Consider the following 20,631-nt stretch of genomic DNA (forward strand, 5'->3'; position numbering starts at 1 on the left):
TGGAGGAAAATGGCCTGCTGTTCATATCAGTTTCCCGCCCCAAAACGAATTCTGCATTTCTCCCAAGGACATACACTGGGCCTAAGTCTTGCTCTCACAATGGGGCTTTGTCTGGGTGCCTTTGCTTAGAACACAGATTTTATTTATCAAAACTGTGCATGAAACTTGGTGCCATGTTGATACTTAACATGCAGAACATGCTGCTTCTCTGGAGGCAAGGGCAGTGAAAATAGTGATCTCAGAGGAGAAGGAACCATGCCCTGTCCTGCCATGGTAATTCCATCCATGCACCATCTCAGGCTGAGTCACTGCTAGTTTAACACCAAACTGTCTCTGGAAACAAAACCCCATGCCTTGCTCAAAACTAGAACAAAGACTTTCTGGGAAAGATATGACAGCTTTTTGCAGCTATCATTTATTTTTAATCAGTCTATTTCTAAGTCACTTAGCTAAAACTTTCACAGGCATTAATTCAAAGAGTGGGCAGTGAACCAGGCTCTGCAGGTGGAGGAGGGCTATCTCCACCTATGAGGAGCAGGCTGAAAGAAAGCCCAAAATATAAGACAAGCTGTACCGGGACACACCAATGCTTCTACCCAACTAGACCCACATTCATTCTCTGTAAGTGGCCAAACCAGATGCTTCATAGTTACTAGACCTGTCTAACAATTAATAATACCAAGCTAACTATAAATAATTATGCTACAATTAATTATAGCATATAGTCATATCCACCCATAACACCTCCTCTGACTCCATTTTTCACCTTAGGAACTTCCAGAGCCAAAAATATTATCTCCATAGCTCTCAGTCTATTTTTCTTCCATGAATTGGTCTCCACTGATTTTTACTGTTGATAACATCCTGCAGCAGGGAGTTTCACAACTTATGTCACCTAGTGTGAGGAATCATCTCTTGTTATTTGCCTCCAACTTGCCTTCTGCTAGTTGGCTGAGGATTTTTCTGAAGTTCTAAATCTCAGCTGGATTCTATTCTGCTGGATCAAATCACAGACTCCAAGTGATTGAAAAAATCCTTTCCCAGAAATGTAGCATTATTTTTGCCATATCTACACATCCAATATTCTGGGAAGGGTAAAGAGGCAGGAGCTGTGCCATTAATGAAGTAATTTAATTATAACCAGTTACACACATCTAAAGTTGGTTGGTCCTTCTTTCTGTGGCAGTGGATTGGTCATCCAAAAGCTGATGGAGGGAGTTTCCATTACAAGAGACAGGCAAACCTAGAGAGAAATTCCTTCCTCAAAGTGTACAAAACACTCCAGGCATTCAGGATGCAAAAGGAGAAGGGAAGCCAGCAGTGAACCACAGCCAAGGCAAGAGATGTAGGCTGAGCCTGACATGAGTGTTTGAGGAGCAAGGAGGGAGCCAAAGGAGGGGTGACCTATCTGAAAGTACCCCTTGTTATGAGAGCAGCTGTCCTTGATAACTACCAAAAATGGGAAAGAAAACTATATATCACAGCCTTTCTTCATTCCTTCAAGCTATAAACAGAGGTTTAAATAAAAGGAAAGGAGAATTTAGGATCAAACCCCTTTGTGGTCACTGAAATTGGCATCTGCTATTGCAGACAAATCCCTCTTCAATCACTTTTCATAAAGAAATTAAACTCCCTTTTAACTCAGCCTAGAATTTTGGCCTTTCATCTCCTGACAGAGATAACACTTTTCTGACCATTAAAACCCTTTCTTCTCTTCCCCAGTGTAAATGTTTTTTTTCTCATTAATACCCATTTGTTCTTGTGCCAGCACAGTTCACACACTTGAATAACCAGGGGGTATTTTGCTATTTTGCTCCTGCATGGCACTGACACCTTTCCTGAGATATTCAGAGATAATCACATGCCCTCTCAACCCTCATTTTGTTATGCTTTATCAGCCAAAAGTCTTTTAATTTCATGCTGTAAAACCCCACTAGCATTCTCCTTCTCAGCATCTGTCCCACTTTAAATTCACCATTCTGGGAACTATCGAGAATTACACACAGGATTTCAAAGGATGCTCCTAGGTGAGTTATTAGCAATGGGAACCTGAACTCCAGCAATTTGGGCATAAAAGCAGAAGGCATTCCTGACAGAACTGGAAACATCTCCAAGCTCTGGAAGACTTAGAAATCTTTATATCAACTGGATAAGGGATAGGAGCAGGGAACCACACGTCTCCTGTCCACCCAGTCTGGCTGACAGACGTGTATCCCACTACTGAATGGGATACCTGGATAAATACTGTCTCCTGAGTTTGTAACCAGTTCCCTCATCCACAGCAAGTGACAGCAAGTGTGGCTTTGCTGTGTACCTGCAAGAATACCAGGAAGAACAAGGAGGAAGAGATTTATAAGAAAACCAGAGCACTAAATCAGTACAAAATTACAACCCGTTAGTCTGTGCTTTGAGTGTGCCTGAATAATCAGTGCCAAAACCACAGGGCTTTAAAAATTCATTACATGGGAAATACAGCCATTAATCCTAAATTGCTATGAGGAGAAGAAGACTTCAGTCTCTGCTGTGGATGCTCGTTCTGAAAGCCTTTAATCTCTATGAAGTCATGTTTGAGATGCAGTTGCTGGGGAAATAAACATGATGGCACACGAAGAAAAAAGCACTGTCAAGTGGGGAGGAGGCAAGAAAAGCAGATGAGCCCTGGTGAAACAAAGGACTCTCCCTCTCCAAGTGTAGCCTCTAACAAAACAAAACATGAGGCAGAGTGACTGAAAACATCTTAGAAAAATTGACTGTGCTTAGCTGCGTTATATAGTGGGACATCTGTGAGTCTTTATCTAAATTACACAATCTGAGGCATTTCACCCATTCAGTGTCTCTAGGCTTCCTATATGAGAGGGGAGGTTTATCTTCCTCCCATTACAACTTCAAATGTGTGTCTAAATCCTCGTGTATGTATCACCATTATTGACTTACAAATACCACATTGCTTCTCAGCATTCTTACTCAATCTCCTGCGGTTCGGGGAACGCTAAAACACAGATTATTTTGTGCTTGATATTACAGATAATATATTTTTCTTTAAGGTTCTCAACTCTCTTGGGGACTCTCCCTCAGGAAAATTCAACTCTTTGGCAACTGCTTTGCGACTCTAAACCAAAAGGCACTTTTCTTCTGTGCTCTGACCTTCCCTGTATGCACTGCAAAGAGCTTAAGTGAAGAAACAAAAGATCAGGAATCCTTCTGTGCAGTACATGCTCTTAACCTTCACCACCACTGGAAATGTGTCCTGCTTTAATCTGCACAGGGACAAACACAAAACCAACTCTCGTCATCAGACCTTGGGACAACAATTCCTGCAGCTGTGCAGAAATTACATCTCGGCATGGCAGATCTCTGTCTAAAACTGCTGCTTAGAAGGAAAAGGAATGCCTGCACAAACACTCACGTCTCTACATTCCTGAGCTCTACTGTAGCCCTGCCTTCATGTCAAAAATACCAGACAAATGTTTCAGCCCTCCTGAAGGGCAGGGCACAGCTGCAGGTAAAATACCAGGAACATGACATAGGTCTGTGGACAGCAAGAAAAAAAAAAAAAAGATCAGAAGAAAAAAAACTTTGATTCATATTTTTGGCATTTAGACTAGATGGTCATTGGTGGTCCCTAACAAATTAAATTTTTCTATTCTCTTCTATCCTATTCAATATTAGTGTAGGTAGCTAGAACACAAAGCAGCACAAGCTAACAATGATTTGGAAGTAGCTTGCTCCACTGAAAATGTTGCTTTTTAGGACCTCAATCCAGCAGGAGCAAGTCTCAGGAGCTTCAATTTTCCAGCTGCTGTGGTATTTCTTTCCAGCCCTTTCACTATGGGACTGAGCAGCCAAGCACGGGAATACTGTTGAATTAAAATTCATTTTCTATCAGCCCTTTTGCCCAAACCAAAGGAAAAAGAATGGATAGCTGGAGGTTAGAAGAGCAAATAATGGCTCATGGTGTAACCAAAGAAGAATTTGGACCATGTGGTGGAGTTCTGGGTACACATTTCTGACAAGATTGACAGTGATTACACCAAAGAGAAATGGCAATTCAGACCATACAACAACAAATTCATTGATCACAGCCCCTCCAGGCAGGCAGATGGAGAATCCAGGGAGAGTTCAGCCTGATTTTTGTGGGTGCAAGATTCCAAAGTGCAAAGCACACTGCAGATGTAGGTCTGGGGAAACAAACCAGCTGCTGCACCCCCTCAGCCACACCACGTGTGCACCCAGCTCTGGACATACGTGCACAGCGTGGCTTTATCCCAACAAAGGAGCACTTGTGTGTTCATTCTTCACCCCCGCAGTCATATCTGCTTCGGTCAAAAGGGATTTTGGTGAAAATTTTGAGGGGCATTTACACAGAGCTTGATTTTTTCTCTTTGCCTTGTCTTTTCTGAGCTTTGCCCCTCATTCCTACATGATGATGAGAGCCTTTATGGCCCAGCAGTTATAGTTTGTCCTCCATAAGCAATTTTTACAGCCACGTGTGCTGTCCTTGTATGTCCAAGCAGGACTGACAAGTATCAAGCACTGGAGTAAGAATGAATAAAGTAAAAAGTAGAGTAAAAATGAAACACGGAGGAAGAAAATCTCCCTTGCTCTTCTCCCTGTCTCTCATCTCCCTGAGTACAAGGGCACTGTGAGCTGCAGGTCTCCTGTGTGTGACCCAGCTCCCCCATGGCCACACTCCCTGCTACCCCTGCTCCTACAGACAGATGTGATAAGTGCATTAAGGGATCTGCTGCCCAACTGCCCCAGCACTCACAGTCACCACGTGGGACAGAGGCCACGAATCTGATGCTGAAAATGCCTGAAATGAGTGTATGAATGAGGCAGCAGGAGGGGAAGCCACATGGGCCACACCAAGGTGTCCTACCTGTCTGATTTCCATATGGCAAACCCTGGCAGGGCTGCTCCAGAATACAAAGGCAGCAGGCAAAGACAAAGAAGAAGAAAAATGCTCTGAAGCAGGAAAGATTTGGGTTCCCTGTTCTTCTTCATACACCAAAGCAGCAAAAACTTGCAGAGAATGGAAAAAAGACCAAACCAAGAACAGCAGCAGCAGCCAAATAAAATTATTGTTTCCTAAAAAACCAATAGCTCTTTCAGAAACACTTCAGAGAAAGACTGCAGGGGATATTTTGCATTTTTCCCACTGTGTAGGTTTATAAAGCTATGTACCACCTGAGTATTGCATAAGATACCAATTAGAAACATTTGTTTTGGGCAAAAGAAGAAACGATGAGCCATTCTGGTTAACTGCCATCTCTGAGAGAGCCAGTCTTTTTCCATTTGTCTTCTCTTCCACTAAAAACAGAGGAGTGTTTTACGAGCAAACAGCAAAAGCTCAGGTCTCATTTTCCAATCTGAAGTCTCAGAAGTCTCAGTTCTGCGTTCTTACCCTGTAACTATCCTCCAGTCGCCTGTAGTCACACTCAGTGGTCTCAGCTCGGCTCTCAGTGGCTTGCAGCAGCCCTTTGCAAAACACTGTAGCAGTTATTTCCCTGCTCCATGATTTTCCCTGCCAGGTTTTCTGTGGATGGCAAAGCTGAGTGGCTCTGCCTGAAATCAGAACTGACTCAATGGCCCTAATGCCTATAGGAGGACGCACTTATGACCCACCAAGGGAAACACTTTTCCACCAAATTCTCTCCACTTGGCTCTTAATCTTTAGCTTAACACCACTGTTTCTTTGCTCATCTCTAGAGCTGATGTGTTTTACTAATGGAAAAGGCATCCTTCCCTTCTGCTGAGTTGGGTGGCCCACTGTGCCCATCGATCTGAAGACCATGAAACATTAAGCTTGTACTGACTTTAGGTTTAGGCTGTATCTGACTAGATGTTTACATGGTGATACCCTCAAAATCTGTACAAAATACTCAAATATTAGCTTTACTAGCCCAGTGCAAAGTACAAGATTCAAGCATTGGAACAGGCTACACCGGGCAGCAGATGAGCCACCATCCTTGGAGGTATTTAAAAGACATGTCGATGTGGCACTTGGGGATGGGGTTTAGTGGTGGGCTTGCCAATGATGGGTTAACGCTTGGACTCCATGATCTTAAAGGTATTTTCCAACCTGATCGATGCCATGATTCTATGTTTAAAAAGTGAAGCCCTTACATTGCAGAGACCAGGCTGCCGGGTCCCTAGATGAGGGTGCAGGATCCCTTGGGTCTCTGACCGCCTGGGCAGCCTGTCCCCAGCTTTCGTGATTCCCCCCTCGGCTCCCAGCCGCGGGCCGCGGATCCAAGCCCCAGGGCTGGACAGAGAGGGTGCAGGGGCAGGGGCTGCACCCGCTCACCCCGGGGCAGCTCCGGCTGTCACACGGCTGCGCCTCCAGGATGCCCACGGGACACAGGAGGAATCGGCACTCTGGGGAGCCCTCCGGGGTGAGCAGGACCCTTCTGCAGCGAGGGGGACACAGCACCGGCTCTGCAGAGAGCTCTTCCCCCGGGGATGGATGATCTTGCAGGACACGAGATCAGGACACGGCAGCGGGGCTGCCGAGGGAAGGCACCCGGCAGAATGCCGCTTTGGGGCGGTGCGGCGGAGCCCCCGCCCGGGAGGAGAAGAACTTCCCCGGCGGGGCCGGTCCGGACCCGCGCCCCGCCCCGGAACCGGGCGCGGCTCCCGCGGGCGGGCAGAGCCCGGCGGCTGCGGAGGGTCCCCGGCAGGGAGGGTCGCTGCCGTCCCCGCCGCAGGAAAGCTGCCGCGGTAAGAGCGAGCTCCGCCGGGGGCGATCGCGGGGTCCTCTCGGTCAGGAGAAGTTGGGCTAAACCCCCTCCTGGGGCTGCAGCCCGGCTGGGCATCCCCGCGCCCGGCTGGGCATCCCCGCGCCCGGCTGGGCATCCCCGCGCCCGGCTGAGCATCCCCGCACCCGCCTGGGCATCCCCGCGCCCGGCTGGGCATCCCCGCACCCTGCTGGGCATCCCCGCGCCCGGCCGTGCCCCGGTGGGACGGGCGGGTTCCGCGGAGCAAGGAGCTCGGCGGGCCGGAGCTCGGCGGGCGGCTGGAAGCTGCAGGAGGGATGTGTGAGCGCAGCGGGACGGAGACGCGACAGCAGCGGGGAGGTGTAGGTGGGACCCGGTTTGGGCTGCAGGTGTGGCAGCATCGCTGGGACGGAGCCCCCGCTGCCGCTTTGCTGCACGGGAGAGGTGGGAGCCGGTCCGGGTTGCAGATGCAACAGCGCGGTGTCTTGGTGGGATGAAGTCCGGATTGCAGGTGCCACAGTGGAGCAGGCAGGTGGGAGCTGGTCCGGACCGCAGCCGCAAACACACGGTGTGGTTTGGGTTGGCGGTGCTGGTGCCGTTCGGACCGCGGGTGTGAGAGGTAGAGAGAGGTGTGACGTGGTCCTGCACGTGTGGCTGCAACGTGGTGCAGGTTGCAGGTGTGATGTGCAGGCGGGATGTGGTCCCGCTGTGCCTGGGGCTGGCAGAGCTTCTCCCAGCGTGGAGTGGATGGATGGTGTGCCTGCGTCTGGGCTGGGCCACTTTCAGGCTTTTATTTTGACAGATTCTGTTATTCAGTGGTTTTCAGACTAGGTCTCCCAAGTCCTGCCCGGTTTTCCCACATAGTTCTTTCCAGCCTCATCCTCCCTTTTGCTCAATAACTCTGCAGTGATTAAATGGCTTCTTGCAACATCAGTATACAGAGCTGAATTCCAGAGCTCGTGGGTGGGGAAGGAGTGCTCAGACACACTGATTTTAGAAGAAATACCCCAAAACGGTGCTCATGGTCGTCCCTCCCTGTACCAGATCAACACTGTGAGCTGTATGTTCTTTTTTGGATTCTTAAGACTGAAGAATTTCTCTGGGTAAACACAGTGCAAAACATCTCAGGCTCTCTGATAGACTGCAAGGAAACTTCTGGCTTAAGTTAGTTGAAAAGAAAAGTTGGAGTCAGCAGAGTTACTGTAAGTAAGGTTGCTGTTGTCCTACTGAACTTGCTCAGAATTTGGGCTGTCTGGCCACTAATCTCATTTCTCTTCCATCGACTTAAGCTTATTTTTCCACTAAACAGAGGCTGCCAAAACTAGAGGGCAGGGGGGAGGGGATCACAGGAATCTGTGAGGATATGAGATTTTTTTGATTTTTTTTTTTGTCCTGTTATATGTTAATAATCCTATTCTAGGCTGTCATCCAAAAATATTGCTGAAAAAATGCAAGCAGTGTACAAGACCCATTGTATAAAAGATAATCTAAATGTAGGACAGGAAAAGACGTGGCAGGTCAGCAAATCTAAACACAGAATGATTCTATGCCTTATTGCACACTACTGTAATTCATTTGTTGCCAGCCTTCTGGGAAGGGGAAATTTCACATCTTTATTGAACTGATATTATAATTATTTCTCCAATATATGGCTTTCTCTTACTTTGTATTTATATTATGATCGCTTAGTTCTCTCTGGTACTTTTCTCTTATCAGTGTAGAAATGGGAGTTGCATGCTTTTCTCTTTACTGTGCAATACCAAACAAGCTACAACTTGCTGTCTGCTTTCATGAAGCAGGCTCCAGCTCCTGCTGATCCCTGGCAGTTGTGAGCTGGGCTTCTTAATCTCTGACTTCCCTGTGGATGAGCAGAGCTGCAAGGCTCAGAAGTCTGTCCTGTGCCTCTCATGCTCTGACACCTCACCTAGAAATAAATCCCTCACCAGGTAGGTGCTGCAATTAACCTCGTCCTCAGGTTCCTCCTGCCCCGTGATGGGGGGTGGGAAGCAGCTCTCATTATATTCCAGTCATTTTATTAATCCCATTTTTATTGCATATCCTCATGTTCTGTACTGATTCAGTATTCCCTCAGCTTTCTCCCAATTGTTCTGTCATGAAAGGAGAAGTAGGATGGAGTCTTCCTCACTTCCAGTAGTGACCCTGCTAGACTCAGACTGACCCCTTCCATTTCATTGTCTGTCTGATCCTTCTAGGTCTGTACCCTGTTTATTACAATTTTTTATCTTTCATTTGCAAACTTCTGATTTCACTGTACTGCATAGTAAGTGGCTTCAAATGTGTTGTAAACTGAACTTTACCCCTGTCTTGTGTGCCAGGTGTGCTGGACAGTTTTCCCAGAGTAGCTGAGCAGAAAATGTTTCTTACCAAAGCAAGCTAAGTTCCATTTTGTCCTTCTTTCCACACAATTTATTTCCATGGCATCAATTATTAGATGTGGGGTTTTCCTGCAGTGATTATTCTGCTGACGAGGGATGTTTAATCCCACCATTGTACTGCAACCAGCCATGAGTAGAAGATGGGTGTCATTTGGCAGTGGGTAGCAACACAGTGCTGCAGATTGAGCAGTGAACAATATTCATTGATCTGAGACTGCTGAAGGAGCTTCAGACAAACTCACTGCTCATATCTGAACTCAGGTTAAGCTCCCACTTGAATATCCTTGCTCTTAATATTTGCAGTAAGGTCTATCAATAATGATTCAGAGAAAATACCACCGAATCAACAAAGTCAGGTCATGGGGTCACACAGTGGCACTGAACAAATCCTGCTTTGCTCAGTCCAAAATGCTTCAATTGGTATGTGCAGATAAACATAAGGAGTTATTCCTGCTCCATTCATTAACATTGTACTTCTTATATAACTAGGTAAAAAATGCCTAAATATTTTGCAGAAGGTAGATGCAGCCCTTCAGTGTGATACCTCTCGTGTTCGGTGCATGACTACCTGCTTCTGACCTAATACATTATGATTTGGCATTATCCACCAGGCTCAAGTTTATTCCAGTGTTTCTCAGCATTGCCTGTGCAGCAGTTTATCATACAGTGTTCATGAGCCTGGTCTTGCAGAGGCTGCCTTCATCTCCCACTGGCCAGAAAAGCACTGAGAGCACCAAGTGCTGCAACAGAGCAGGCAAACCATTTGTATTTTAATTTTACTGAGGTTTCTCCCATCCTGTGCTGTCAACCAAAATGCTAAGAACAAATTTGGGGAAGGAAACAAGTCACATCAAATTCTGAGCCTTGACTGTCTCCTTCTAACAGAGAGCAGCTTCATGCTCACAGGTCTGGTGTGGGGTTGTCACACCATTCCAGTGGCTCTGCAGGCATGCTTTAAGGACTGGAGGGAAGCACAAATTGGGAATGCTTAAAAAAATCATATGGGTAACTTTTTAGTGCCTCTCAGATTCCTTCTCAAGGACAAGTATCATCTGGCTCCCTTTTCCTAGGGAAAAATAATGAGCAACAGCCAAGCTTTATGATTGTTATCAGATAATGTCAGTGGTAGATGAGCTGATTTTATCAAACTGAATACGGAAGAAAATAGGGTGTGGGGTTCAAGCATGAGTCCCTGAGTCATAGCCTGGCATCTACAGGAGTGCCCGAAATGAAAAGTAAGTGATTGTGTGATGTGGCAGAAGAACATTTGTTGCTGCTTTGTCAGCCAGCCTTTCACATCTGCAGAAAGCATCAGGAGAGCATCTAACAGCACGGTGGGTTTTCTGTTTGATGTAATGAACACGTATTGTTCATGGATTCAGCTGTTTCTACTATTTTAATACCTGAGCTGGCATTTCAAAGTGCTGGGAATGCTGGAGCCACAGATCAATGAGAATCTTAGGCAAGCAATAGTGTTTGCAAAAAGCTCTGTAGCATTTGATGGTGTATTTCAAGGTCTCTGAAAAACTGGCTGAGCTGATAAAGGACACCAGACAAAGACAGAAAGGCCTGAGAGACACTGAATGAAGTCCTCATTGGAGCTTTGGAGTCACTCAGCTGATTCCAAAATGTTTAATGACCCCAGAAGAAATGGCTCCCTTCTGAAGGGACATTGCTCTAGCGCTACTTCCACATCACAGGTACAGACAAATGAAGAGCTGCCAAATGCTGTAGTTGGTCAGGCCTGATGTTGAACTTGGCATGGTTGTAGTGCTACTTGGAATTGACTTCCCACTTGCTATTTTTACCAGGACCACTATTCAGCTGAGGTGTGAGCAGTATTAATTTTGTGGAATGTCTGAGGGCAGAGGAGGGATTTGCTTGTTGTGTTGCTGCTCCATTAGAGCCTGTTGCTCCTTGGGGCTGAGAGGACTTCCCCACAAGGTACACAAGGGAAGCTTCAGCTGATGGTTTTCATTGCTGCTCACAGAGTACCTGCAAGCTCTCTGACACTGATTCCACCCCAAACCCAACTTGCACAGCCTTCTATTGCCTCTGCTGCTCACAAGCTGATGGCTAATGCTAACATAGGACATCACTAGTGGCAGCTGGCCACCTTGGAACTATGTGGGTCTCCACTTTTCCAGATGGGAAAGCTGAGTCACATTTTAACAAGCAAGGACATCAGAGAAATTTGGAGATCACTCCAGGAAAGTGTGGGAAAGGAGGCATCCTGCAACCATAAACCCTCTATAATTAGTTGTACTTTAAAATGGAAAATGATTTTGCGATTGCAGAGGTCAAATGAGCTCTGCTCCTGTCTGCTCTGCACTAGGAGCCATGGCCACCTGTCCCACCCCTTCCCTGTGCTCCCCAGAGGGAAGGACATTCCAGCCCCACTCCTGTCCCAGGGACTGCAAGGCAAGCCCTTGGCTTGCAGGAGGCACAGCCTGTCCCAAGCACACCCTGGCCAGCAGAGGGGCTGAAGGCAGGGAAGCAGCAGAGCCCCTTTCCTCTCTTCAGATCAATGAATGAGGTTGGCATCATCTTGATTGATTTATTTATTTATAATTTTGGTGCTCAGCTCTGCTTTTGTCTGTGAAGCTAAAGCATAACTGTGTTACACTCTGCTCCGTGGGTTAAATTGCATTATTTTTAATGAGGCAGCTATCTCCACGCTGCTTCTGTTCTTCTGGTTCCCCCTTTCTGGGAGCTGTCTGCTCTTTGTCTGCTCCTGTCCTGCTTTTCTGTTAAGTCATTCCTGAGCATTGGCTGGAAGCAGTGAGCTAAGCATTAGCTTTATTTTCTTACAGAGGCCCCAGTTGGAAACAGAAGTCCCCACAGTACCCAGCAGCAGCTTTCTGTGAGCAGTGCTTTTCCTCCCACAGCCTACTGAGAAGTCAAACTGTGGCAAATCAACTCATTCCAGCGTCTGGCCCAGATCAAGGTTCTTCACCTAAACAAGAGGATGGTCCCTGCTGCCACAGGCTTTCCCCCTGGGAGGGGGTGCAGCCCCTCATGGGCTGGATGTTCCACCCAGGGGGCTGCAGGAGGAGAGGCAAAGCCACACAGCCCTCCCTGGACCACATGCACTGGCTCATCTTTCCATCAGCACTGCAGTGCTGAGCCTGTTCCCTCTGTCCCAGAGGGTCCCTTGGGGGCACAGGCTGGCACTGGGGGGTTCTGGGGTGAATCTCTGGGGTGAATCTCTGGGGTTTGGCCCCTCGCAGCCCACAGCTGTACACGCTGGGCAGCTGCCTCTGCCGCATCAGCCGTGTGAGTAAGCCTCCCTCCTGCCCCAGAAACAGCCACAATCTCCTCTGTGTGTTTCTAGCTCAGAAAAGGCTGATTCATTCTCTGAAGCAGATTAATTACTTCTGCTATTTAGAAAAGAAAAAAAAGAAAAAAGGAGAAATCCTTTAGAATTGGTCGGCTTAACTTTCAACTGCGTGCACAATGCAGTGAAGCAAATCTGCTCTGAGGCAGAGCAAAAGAGTTCACACGGAGTAAGAAACTGGGGGTTACAATATTTACCTGTCATGTCAGCAGTGGGCTCTGAAATTTAGAAGGTAGCTGTGAATGTGTCTTCTTCTTGGCTTATATGACAACTGGTGCAAATGTGAGCCTGCCATGAGGGTGAACTGGGGAACAAATGTTTTTATTCCCTGATACATTTTATAACTTGTTTCCTTCCTGGTTTGTGTCATAGCTATGTGGCAGCCGGCTCCCTGAGTAGCTCTCATCTGAAACCTGGCTGAGTTGTTCCATTTCTCCCTTGGAAGGCTGCTTTCCAGCCTGCCTGGCTGTGCTCACTTGTTTATGCACTGATGGGCTGTAGTTCCCCATTTCAGAACAAGCTGTCCAATATTTATGAGTTATTTTATATTTACCCAGTCCTGAGGCTTCTTTTATAAGCCTGGGGATAAATTCTGGGTTTTGTTGTTTCCATTACTGGAAATGGACTGAACCTCCACAAACATTACCAAGCTTTAAATAAGGCCTCTATTTATCTACAAAGGAAGGGAAAGGACTAACACAAAGCTAAATTGATTTACAAGCCTGTAATTGCCAAACCCCTGTTCTGATAACACTTGTAAGAAAGCAAGCCATATGTATAGAGATGAATCACCTATAAAATTATATCCTAATATTCATTGTATATTGACTTATCAGACAAATATAGTGATTTTCCTCCTGAAGATTAATGACAGCCACATGTTGAGCTGGCATAAAGCACTGCAACTCTCTGGACTATGCAAACCTGAGGATGTGATTGAAAAACTGATTGCTTTGCAAACAACTAAACAGTATGTAAAGTGATAAGGAAAAACTGAAAAAGGTCAAAATGATAGTCATAAGATAATCTGCATGTACAGTAAGGGCATTTTGACCAAGCATGAAACCTTTCCCATGATCCCCCATTGGCTGGGCCATATTAAAATCTCTTCACATTAATACAAAGACTGAGTTAGAACTGGGAAGTTAATATCTAGGAGGGCAAATTTAGGTCCTTTCAAAACAACTGGAATGAGTACTGTAGCAAAATGAAAGGTTAAGCTCGTTAATGTTTTAGGATTACCGCATTATAAAATGGGCTCTTTTTTTACCCAGCAGTAGAGAAAATACTCTGAAGGCATCTTTGGAGTGGATTAATGTTGAAATCATGCTAAGCCAGCCTTCTTCAAGCATTTATTTTAAACAGCTCAAATGCTTAATTTCTTGAATTAGCAGCTGAGCAGGTTCTCTGATTACCTTTGGTAATGTTCATATTCACACAAGGGCACAGGAAAGTACCTGGCAGCATCTGGGGCTGCTCTCCTTAATGTGTGCAATACGTGCTTTGCCCATGCCATTAGGAATCCTGGCTATGGTCAGCCTTATCTGAACAAAACCACTCAGGATGTTTGCGTTTGGGCTGTTCACCAGATGAGATACCAGCCCCTGTGATTCAGCACCAGCTGAATGGAAAAGCTGATCTCGATAGAAGGGAATCGCATTTGCAACCTGTTTGGAGAAGAGCTGGAAAAATACTTCTCCCTTCTGTACCATGCTGGTGTCTTGGTAGCTTTGTTCAGAAGGGATGTCTGTAAATATGGGTCTGGGTAGCTCTTTGGCTTAGTGATGTCCTCAGGCCTGTCCCCTGTGGATCTCCAGCCTCAAACTGTCTGCCTGAAGATCTCCACCCTTGTGCAGGTGAGGGGGGTTTGTGCTTGTGCTGGAAGGATACAGCTAAACCCTGGACAGGACCTGCCTGCCTCTCTCCCTCTGGGGCAGGGCTCAGAAGGTCTTTTTGCTGTAATTACATCTTCGTGCTGCTGCAGCAGCAGCATGTGTACCAGGGAGCAGAGTTCAGCTGCTGTGGCACCCTTCATCCTGGCAATGCCTAAGCAGTTCCCCTGCAGCCTTAGCACGGGTGCAATATATTATGCAGGATAAATAAACAGTAAATATTAGACTTCTTACCTATGCCTAGGAGCACATACATCCTTTCTAACCTGTACATGGGTCTGTGCTCTGGGCAGAGCTGCTGGTGCAGTTTGGGGTTTTGGCAGAGATTTTTGTCAACACCTTTCCAAATTAAGCTCCAAGTTCATCACAGTTCATGGTTTAATCTCCTCAGGTGAAAGCACCCTTCCCAAAACAGGGTGTTTCTTTCTTGCAGAAGCTTCCTACCAAAAGAACTGCAAAGCAAAGGTTATGCATGTTTTAAGCAGATCAACCCCATTAGATACAAAGTTCTGGCAGTAGCAGTGTCCTTTATTTTTGTTATCTGAAGTATTCATCAGATAAAGACTACTTCAGAATGCTTTTCTTTTTCTCCTTTTAACATCCTCTAAAGTGAAAGCATTCAGCTGCAAAGCAATCAGAGCTGGTCTGAGACAAGAGAGCTGCAGGGATGTCAGTCTTCAAGGAGAGCAGAGAAATTCAGTAAGAGCCAGGTCAGGTCTGCAGTTCCTGTCTTACTCCTGTGGTTTCCTGAGGATGCTCAGATGTCTCTGCTCCCCATGAGGGAGCAAACTGGCTGCTGTCACTGTGTTGCCCTGAAAACTAAAACCTTCTGATAATGTTTTCATAGTTTTAGTTACTTTCCCGTGAAAGTTCTATAAACATAAGTTGTTTATCACATTCCTTCTAAGAAACATCTTTTGATGGATGTTTCGCATGACCAGCGTGCTTGGGAAGGTGGTGACTTAATTATCCAATCCCTGGTCATTGTCAAGAATATATAAATACTGGAGTCAGAGAATAAAAGTTGTTCTTTCCTGTTCTAACACTGAGAGGCATTCGTGTGAATCATTTCATGTCCTTTAGCAACATCACTCTGCTCTTCCAGTACCTGTGAAGGTCATCTTAGTTCACCCCATTTACATCCCAGTAGCTCTTCCGGCATCCTCTGCAGCCCCTGATGCATAAGGTCATGTTGCAAAGGCCAGATGCCTTGTGGGCAGGGGGAGAATTTGACTCTCCCACTAAATTTTCCTTCGTCCTCCCCCTAAATTTGTCTTTACCCATGCCTAATTTCCCTTCAGTGCCATTTCAGCACTTTGTTTGACACTGGTCCTTCTGCTTAATTAATTCAGATTAATTCAGTTCTCAGATGAACAAAGAAATTGAATTATCCAAGTTTATTTTCCTAATTTTTCCCCTGCAGATATGTACTTGTTATCACTGGCCTCACAGGTGCCAGAGTATTCAACAAAACCCATCACCGAGATGCAGAGGTGAATATCACATCGGATTCTTGAATACTATCTATGCTGATGTTTAGTGATTTAGTAGGGAGTGATACAAGGCATTTTAGGCAGGATCACCTAGAAAAAGCCATTGCAGCAGACCTCTGGCTGGCACAGGTCTCCCTGTCAGCCTGAAATGAGCTGGATGTCCCGTTTCTAAAACCCTTGACATGACTTCTTTGAAAAGACCCTGGCATGAGAATAAATTTGTCACAGAAATTTAGAGCAGCGAGAAGACACTGATTGCTGTAATTAGGAATAATCTAATTCCTAAAGGCAAATGGGTTGTATTTATGTCTGTTTAATTAAATTCCTGAATTTAGTGGACTGGCCATGTGAGCAGTGAATCCATTGCACTGTGATTAGGAGGCAGCAGAGCGATACTCAAAAAGTAGAGGGTCTCAGCTACGCTTTACCTAACATGGAACTAAACTCTTAGTTCTTGATGTAATCTATTTGATTTGGGTGTAGTTACTGTTCAGAGTACCACCAAATCATCTGCTAGAAAACTGGTGTAAAATTGGACTGATTTGCTGGGGAAAGCCATTTAGCCCTCTCTCTGAGCAACTTGAAAGTTCATGTCCATGTGGCCTGCAGAGGAACAGTGCAGCCTGAGAGCTGGTTTTCCTGCTTTTCAGCCCAATTTCTCCACTTCTGCTTTTTTCCTTTTGTTTTTTGGTTGTTTTTTTTTTCTTGGGGTTTTGTTAGGTGGGGTTTATTTCATGTCCAAAATGATGGAACCTTTCTAGAAGGAGAAACATTTCTGGAATTTCTCATATCCAGGTTTCAGATGAAACCTGATGGGACCTGACCTTTTACATTGCTTCCATGGTTTTCAAAGACAGGAATTTGCACCATTACAATCATTTCTTTGCAGGAATTTTTTTTCCTATTAAATTTTATTTTTTCCCCTGAAACCTGCTGTGAGCCTGGTCCTGCTCCCAAGAACCAGATTAACAACTAATCTTTTGAGGACTTGGGGATTACACTTCAGGAGTGCATGTAATGTAAAGGGACATTCATTTGCTGTTGTAAAACCCATCCTGAATTAACAATAGTCTTGGATTGTAGGGACACTCCCCCAGAGTGTTTCCTATGGCAGGAAGGGGAATTATGCAGTCGTTTCCCTGGACATTACATTGTTCTGGTGGAACTGTTTTAATCAGAAAGCACGAGGGCAATTTGGTTTCTTAAAGGCCAGCTGAATTTGGACCAAAGGGCAGACAGATCAGTGTATTTCTAATACTTGTGCTCATGTACACAAGGGTTGAGTTTCCCACCTAAGGCAGGAAGACTCTTGATGTGGGTTCCAGCTTTTGATCTGTGGGGTTCAGTTCAGGGTAGAACCTCACAGAGTAAGAAATAAACATTTGAAGCCTAACTGCTACCCCTGAGCCAGGCAGGAGGCCTATCCTGAAATGGGCCACGTTGAAATATTCACAATTTAATAATGACTGGGTTTCAGTTAACACCTCCCGAGAGGCTGAGTGGATGCATTTTGCAGCTGTGGCTCACAAACTAGTTTTCACATGAAATGTCATCCAGAAAGGCACAGAGATGTGCTCTGTTTAAAAGAGCTTTTAATGTCTTCAGAGCCTGCTCAGCCCATAAAAGCTGGGCTGAAGCTCAGCAGGATCTTAGTGGTGCCTGATAAGAGTAGAATTCTTGTCATCCAGCCCTTGCCCAGAGGACACTGCCTGAGCTCCCAGCCTCTGCTACGTGGCTCCTCTCCCATGATGGGCAGCCTTGGGTTACAAATCCTCAATATTTTAAGCTGTCTTGGTTCTTCCAGCATTGCAAAGACCCCCAAGATCTTGCACTGTTCAAAGCTCTGGTGCCACAAAGCTGGAAAACCCAGCACAGCTTATGCAAGATGCAAGGGGCTTTCCCCACCCACACCCATGCTCTCCATCCCACCACCCTGACCACCCTGCATCCTCTTTTTTCCTTCTCGTTGTTTTTCCTTTCCTTTGCCAGATCATTGCCCTGCTTTGGTCATTTCCCTGCTTTGAGTGACCCTGTGCCAGGAGTGTTTTTACATATTGGCAGACAGACATGGAGTGGGGGCAAGGCTCCCACCTTCCCAGCCCAGGGGGAAGTGACACCCTACCAGCCACCAGCACAGGGTGAATGAGACCGGTGACAAATGACATGCAAATGTCTTCCCTGGAGGCTACAGAAAAGTCACTTCCTCACCCCTTTCCGAAGAGTGATATTTGCATACTATCAGACGCTGACATCCTGCTGGACTTCCTTAGAGCTGTGAGTTGTAGAGACACTCGTTCGGGGATTTACCCTGTTGACTGGAGCTTGCTTGGTGCAGAGACGAGAAAAGGAGGTGGCTGGGGAAGGGAGGGCTCACACGACTGATTGAGAAGTATCCTTCCATGTGGGAGAGACAAAGGAATAATTTGGCTTCAGCTCTGAGGTAGGAGTTCTTTCCTCTGACAGTTTTCTCTGTCCTCTTGGAATCCTGTGGAGGTTTTTAAAAACATCAACAACAAAAAAAATGGCAATAAAAGGGTTTTGGCTCTCATATCTGCTTGTGTGACAGCTTCCCACAGAGCAGAATCCAGGAGTCTTAGAAAGTTACCACTGCACTGTCCATGTTGCTGGGTAACAGTTTCTGCTCCTCACATGACCCCAGATTACAATAATAAATCGAGTCCCAAAATGCTGAATGGTGCTGGAATTGTTGGCAGATGGAGCTGCTGCCTGTGCCTGAGTGTGCGGGCACCGGAGCAGGGGACTCTGCAGACCCTCCTTACTCCCAGACAGAGTTTTCTGGGATCTGGACCCGAGTTTTCCTGGCTGGAGTCAGGATGTCCCCCTGGCTCCCATGGGCCTGCTGACAGCAGCAGTGGGGAAGGGCTGGGTGAAGCACTGGTGGCCCCATTTGGTGCAGCACAGCTGGGGCTGGCACCCTCTGCATGGGGCTGGTGTTGGCCACCACCTCACATCCCTCCAGCACGGAGTCTGCTGTGCCTGCCAAGGCCTGTGGAGCATGTGAGGGTGCCCAGGGTTCCCACCCACCATGGAAAGCTGCTGATACTGGTTTGTCTGACTTGGCATTCACACAGATAAGCCACTTTCCCCCCCATGGGCAGTGGCCATTACAGGAACAAAATCTGACAGCTGCACCTAAACCTGGCTAACCACATTAGAGGAAATGATTATTGAGTTAACAAAGAGTGGTTTCAAACCCATTTGAAACTAAGCTTGTGGAACCTCTCATATAAGTAAGGATTTAGAGGCCACTAAAGATCTTGACATAAACATCCTTGAGCATGTCACTTGAGCGTGATTTGTTTGTGTTCCTGTAGCAGCCCAATGAGAAATTTGTTTAATTTATTCACTGAGGAAGAAGGCACCAGTGACTTTTTTCTTTTTTTTTTTTTTTTTACTGGTGGGGTTAAACCTGGTGTAACTGTACTGCTACCAATACATATTCAGTGGACACATTTACCCATTTTGTGAGACATCACACAATGCTGTAGCTTGTATTTGCCCAGGAGAGAAAAGCCGTGCTGGCACACAGCATCCTGATAGTGGTGAATGGGACTGAATCAGAACAATATGTTTTTCCTTTATCTGTGAAAGAATAAGCTGTACTGGCAAAATACACACAAATTCATACCAATATGGCCACTCTTTGTCTATGTACTGATGTCCTTTTCTGGGAATTTGCTCCCAGCAGAAGCCATTGCCAGCCCTGTGCCAGGCCCAGTCAGAGCATGGATGGCACTGTTCTGCCCACCAGCTGCAGCAGGGTGTGTCCTTGCTCCCTCATTTCCTAAAGACAAAATATTCTCCATGATGGTTTGCAGTACTGCTGAGGCCACAGCTGACCTGGGTGTTGTGAGAGCTCCTGTGGGCTGTGCCAAAGCAAAGCACAGTGTGCCAGAGACCTCGTGAACTTCTTCAGTACTGGAGAGCAAGAGTGGGCACTCATTCCAAAACCTTTTCATTTTTTGATCATAAATCACACATTCTGGCCTCTGATACAGGTGATCTACAGAATATGTTGATCTAAAGACTGCTGAGGCTACTGGCCATGGCAGCAGGAGGATGGAGCAGCACTTAGTTTGCATGCTGTGGCAAGGTCTGTTGTACAAACCATGCCTTTGGTTTGCTTGCCTGAATTTCCCACTGTGCCCTTGTCCTCAGCTGCCCTGGGAGACTGAGATTGCTGCTGGTTCCTACAGACACTGGTGGGTCCACCCCAAGGGATCAGGATCTCTAAAACAGAGATCTGTGGTTTCCCCCAACTCGTCTTGGTGCATGGGAGGATGGTTTGTTGGCCTTCATGTAGGTGAGCTCTTCCAACACTGCTTAGGAAAACAACAGCACAAATGAAAGCAAAAGGAGAGGTGGAGGAAACACATCACACTTCCAGAAGTGGTTTTGGAAAGCACAATGCCAGGATGTTGTTTCTTTTAAGGGACTGAGTAGTCTGACATGTTGCAAAATACAAAGGCTTGGCACATTCCCAGCAGCAGAGGGAAAACTGGAACTACCCAGAAGTGAAACCTGTCATTAGCAGTCAGCCAGGCAGAACAGGCTCCTGAGTGCCAGGAACAGGCAGGGAAGGGAGGAGGGACTGAGCAGCATAAAGGAGCTTTTCTCACCCTGGCAGCCTTGTGGAGGGGAGCAGAGGGCTGTGAGGGCAGCATGTGGGATTGGGATGCTCCCAGAATTCTTCAAAGGGCAGCAAGGAGCTGCTGTTCCCCCTCAACACACCAGCCCCAAAGTCCTGTTCTTCTGCACAGGCAGTGGGTCTGCTCC

General features: G+C 46.4%; 1 protein-coding gene across 4 annotated transcripts in view; it reads left to right on the forward strand.

Moving 5' to 3' along the window:
- Positions 1-6,623: 6,623 nt before the first annotated feature.
- The window catches only part of INF2 (inverted formin 2), a 40,704-nt gene continuing 26,696 nt past the window's right edge, over positions 6,624-20,631 (forward strand). For 3 of the 4 annotated variants that reach the window (XM_015630485.3, XM_015630487.3, XM_015630488.3), the window contains exon 1: positions 6,624-6,720. The gene's annotated coding sequence lies outside the window, so the exon portion shown is untranslated. Of the gene's footprint in view, positions 6,721-7,684; positions 7,919-20,631 lie in introns of those variants that run through there. The other variant, XM_015630486.3, reaches the window with a different exon arrangement.

Source organism: Parus major, chromosome 5 (genome assembly GCF_001522545.3).
Source record: "Parus major isolate Abel chromosome 5, Parus_major1.1, whole genome shotgun sequence".
NCBI classification, from domain to species: Eukaryota; Metazoa; Chordata; class Aves; order Passeriformes; family Paridae; genus Parus; species Parus major.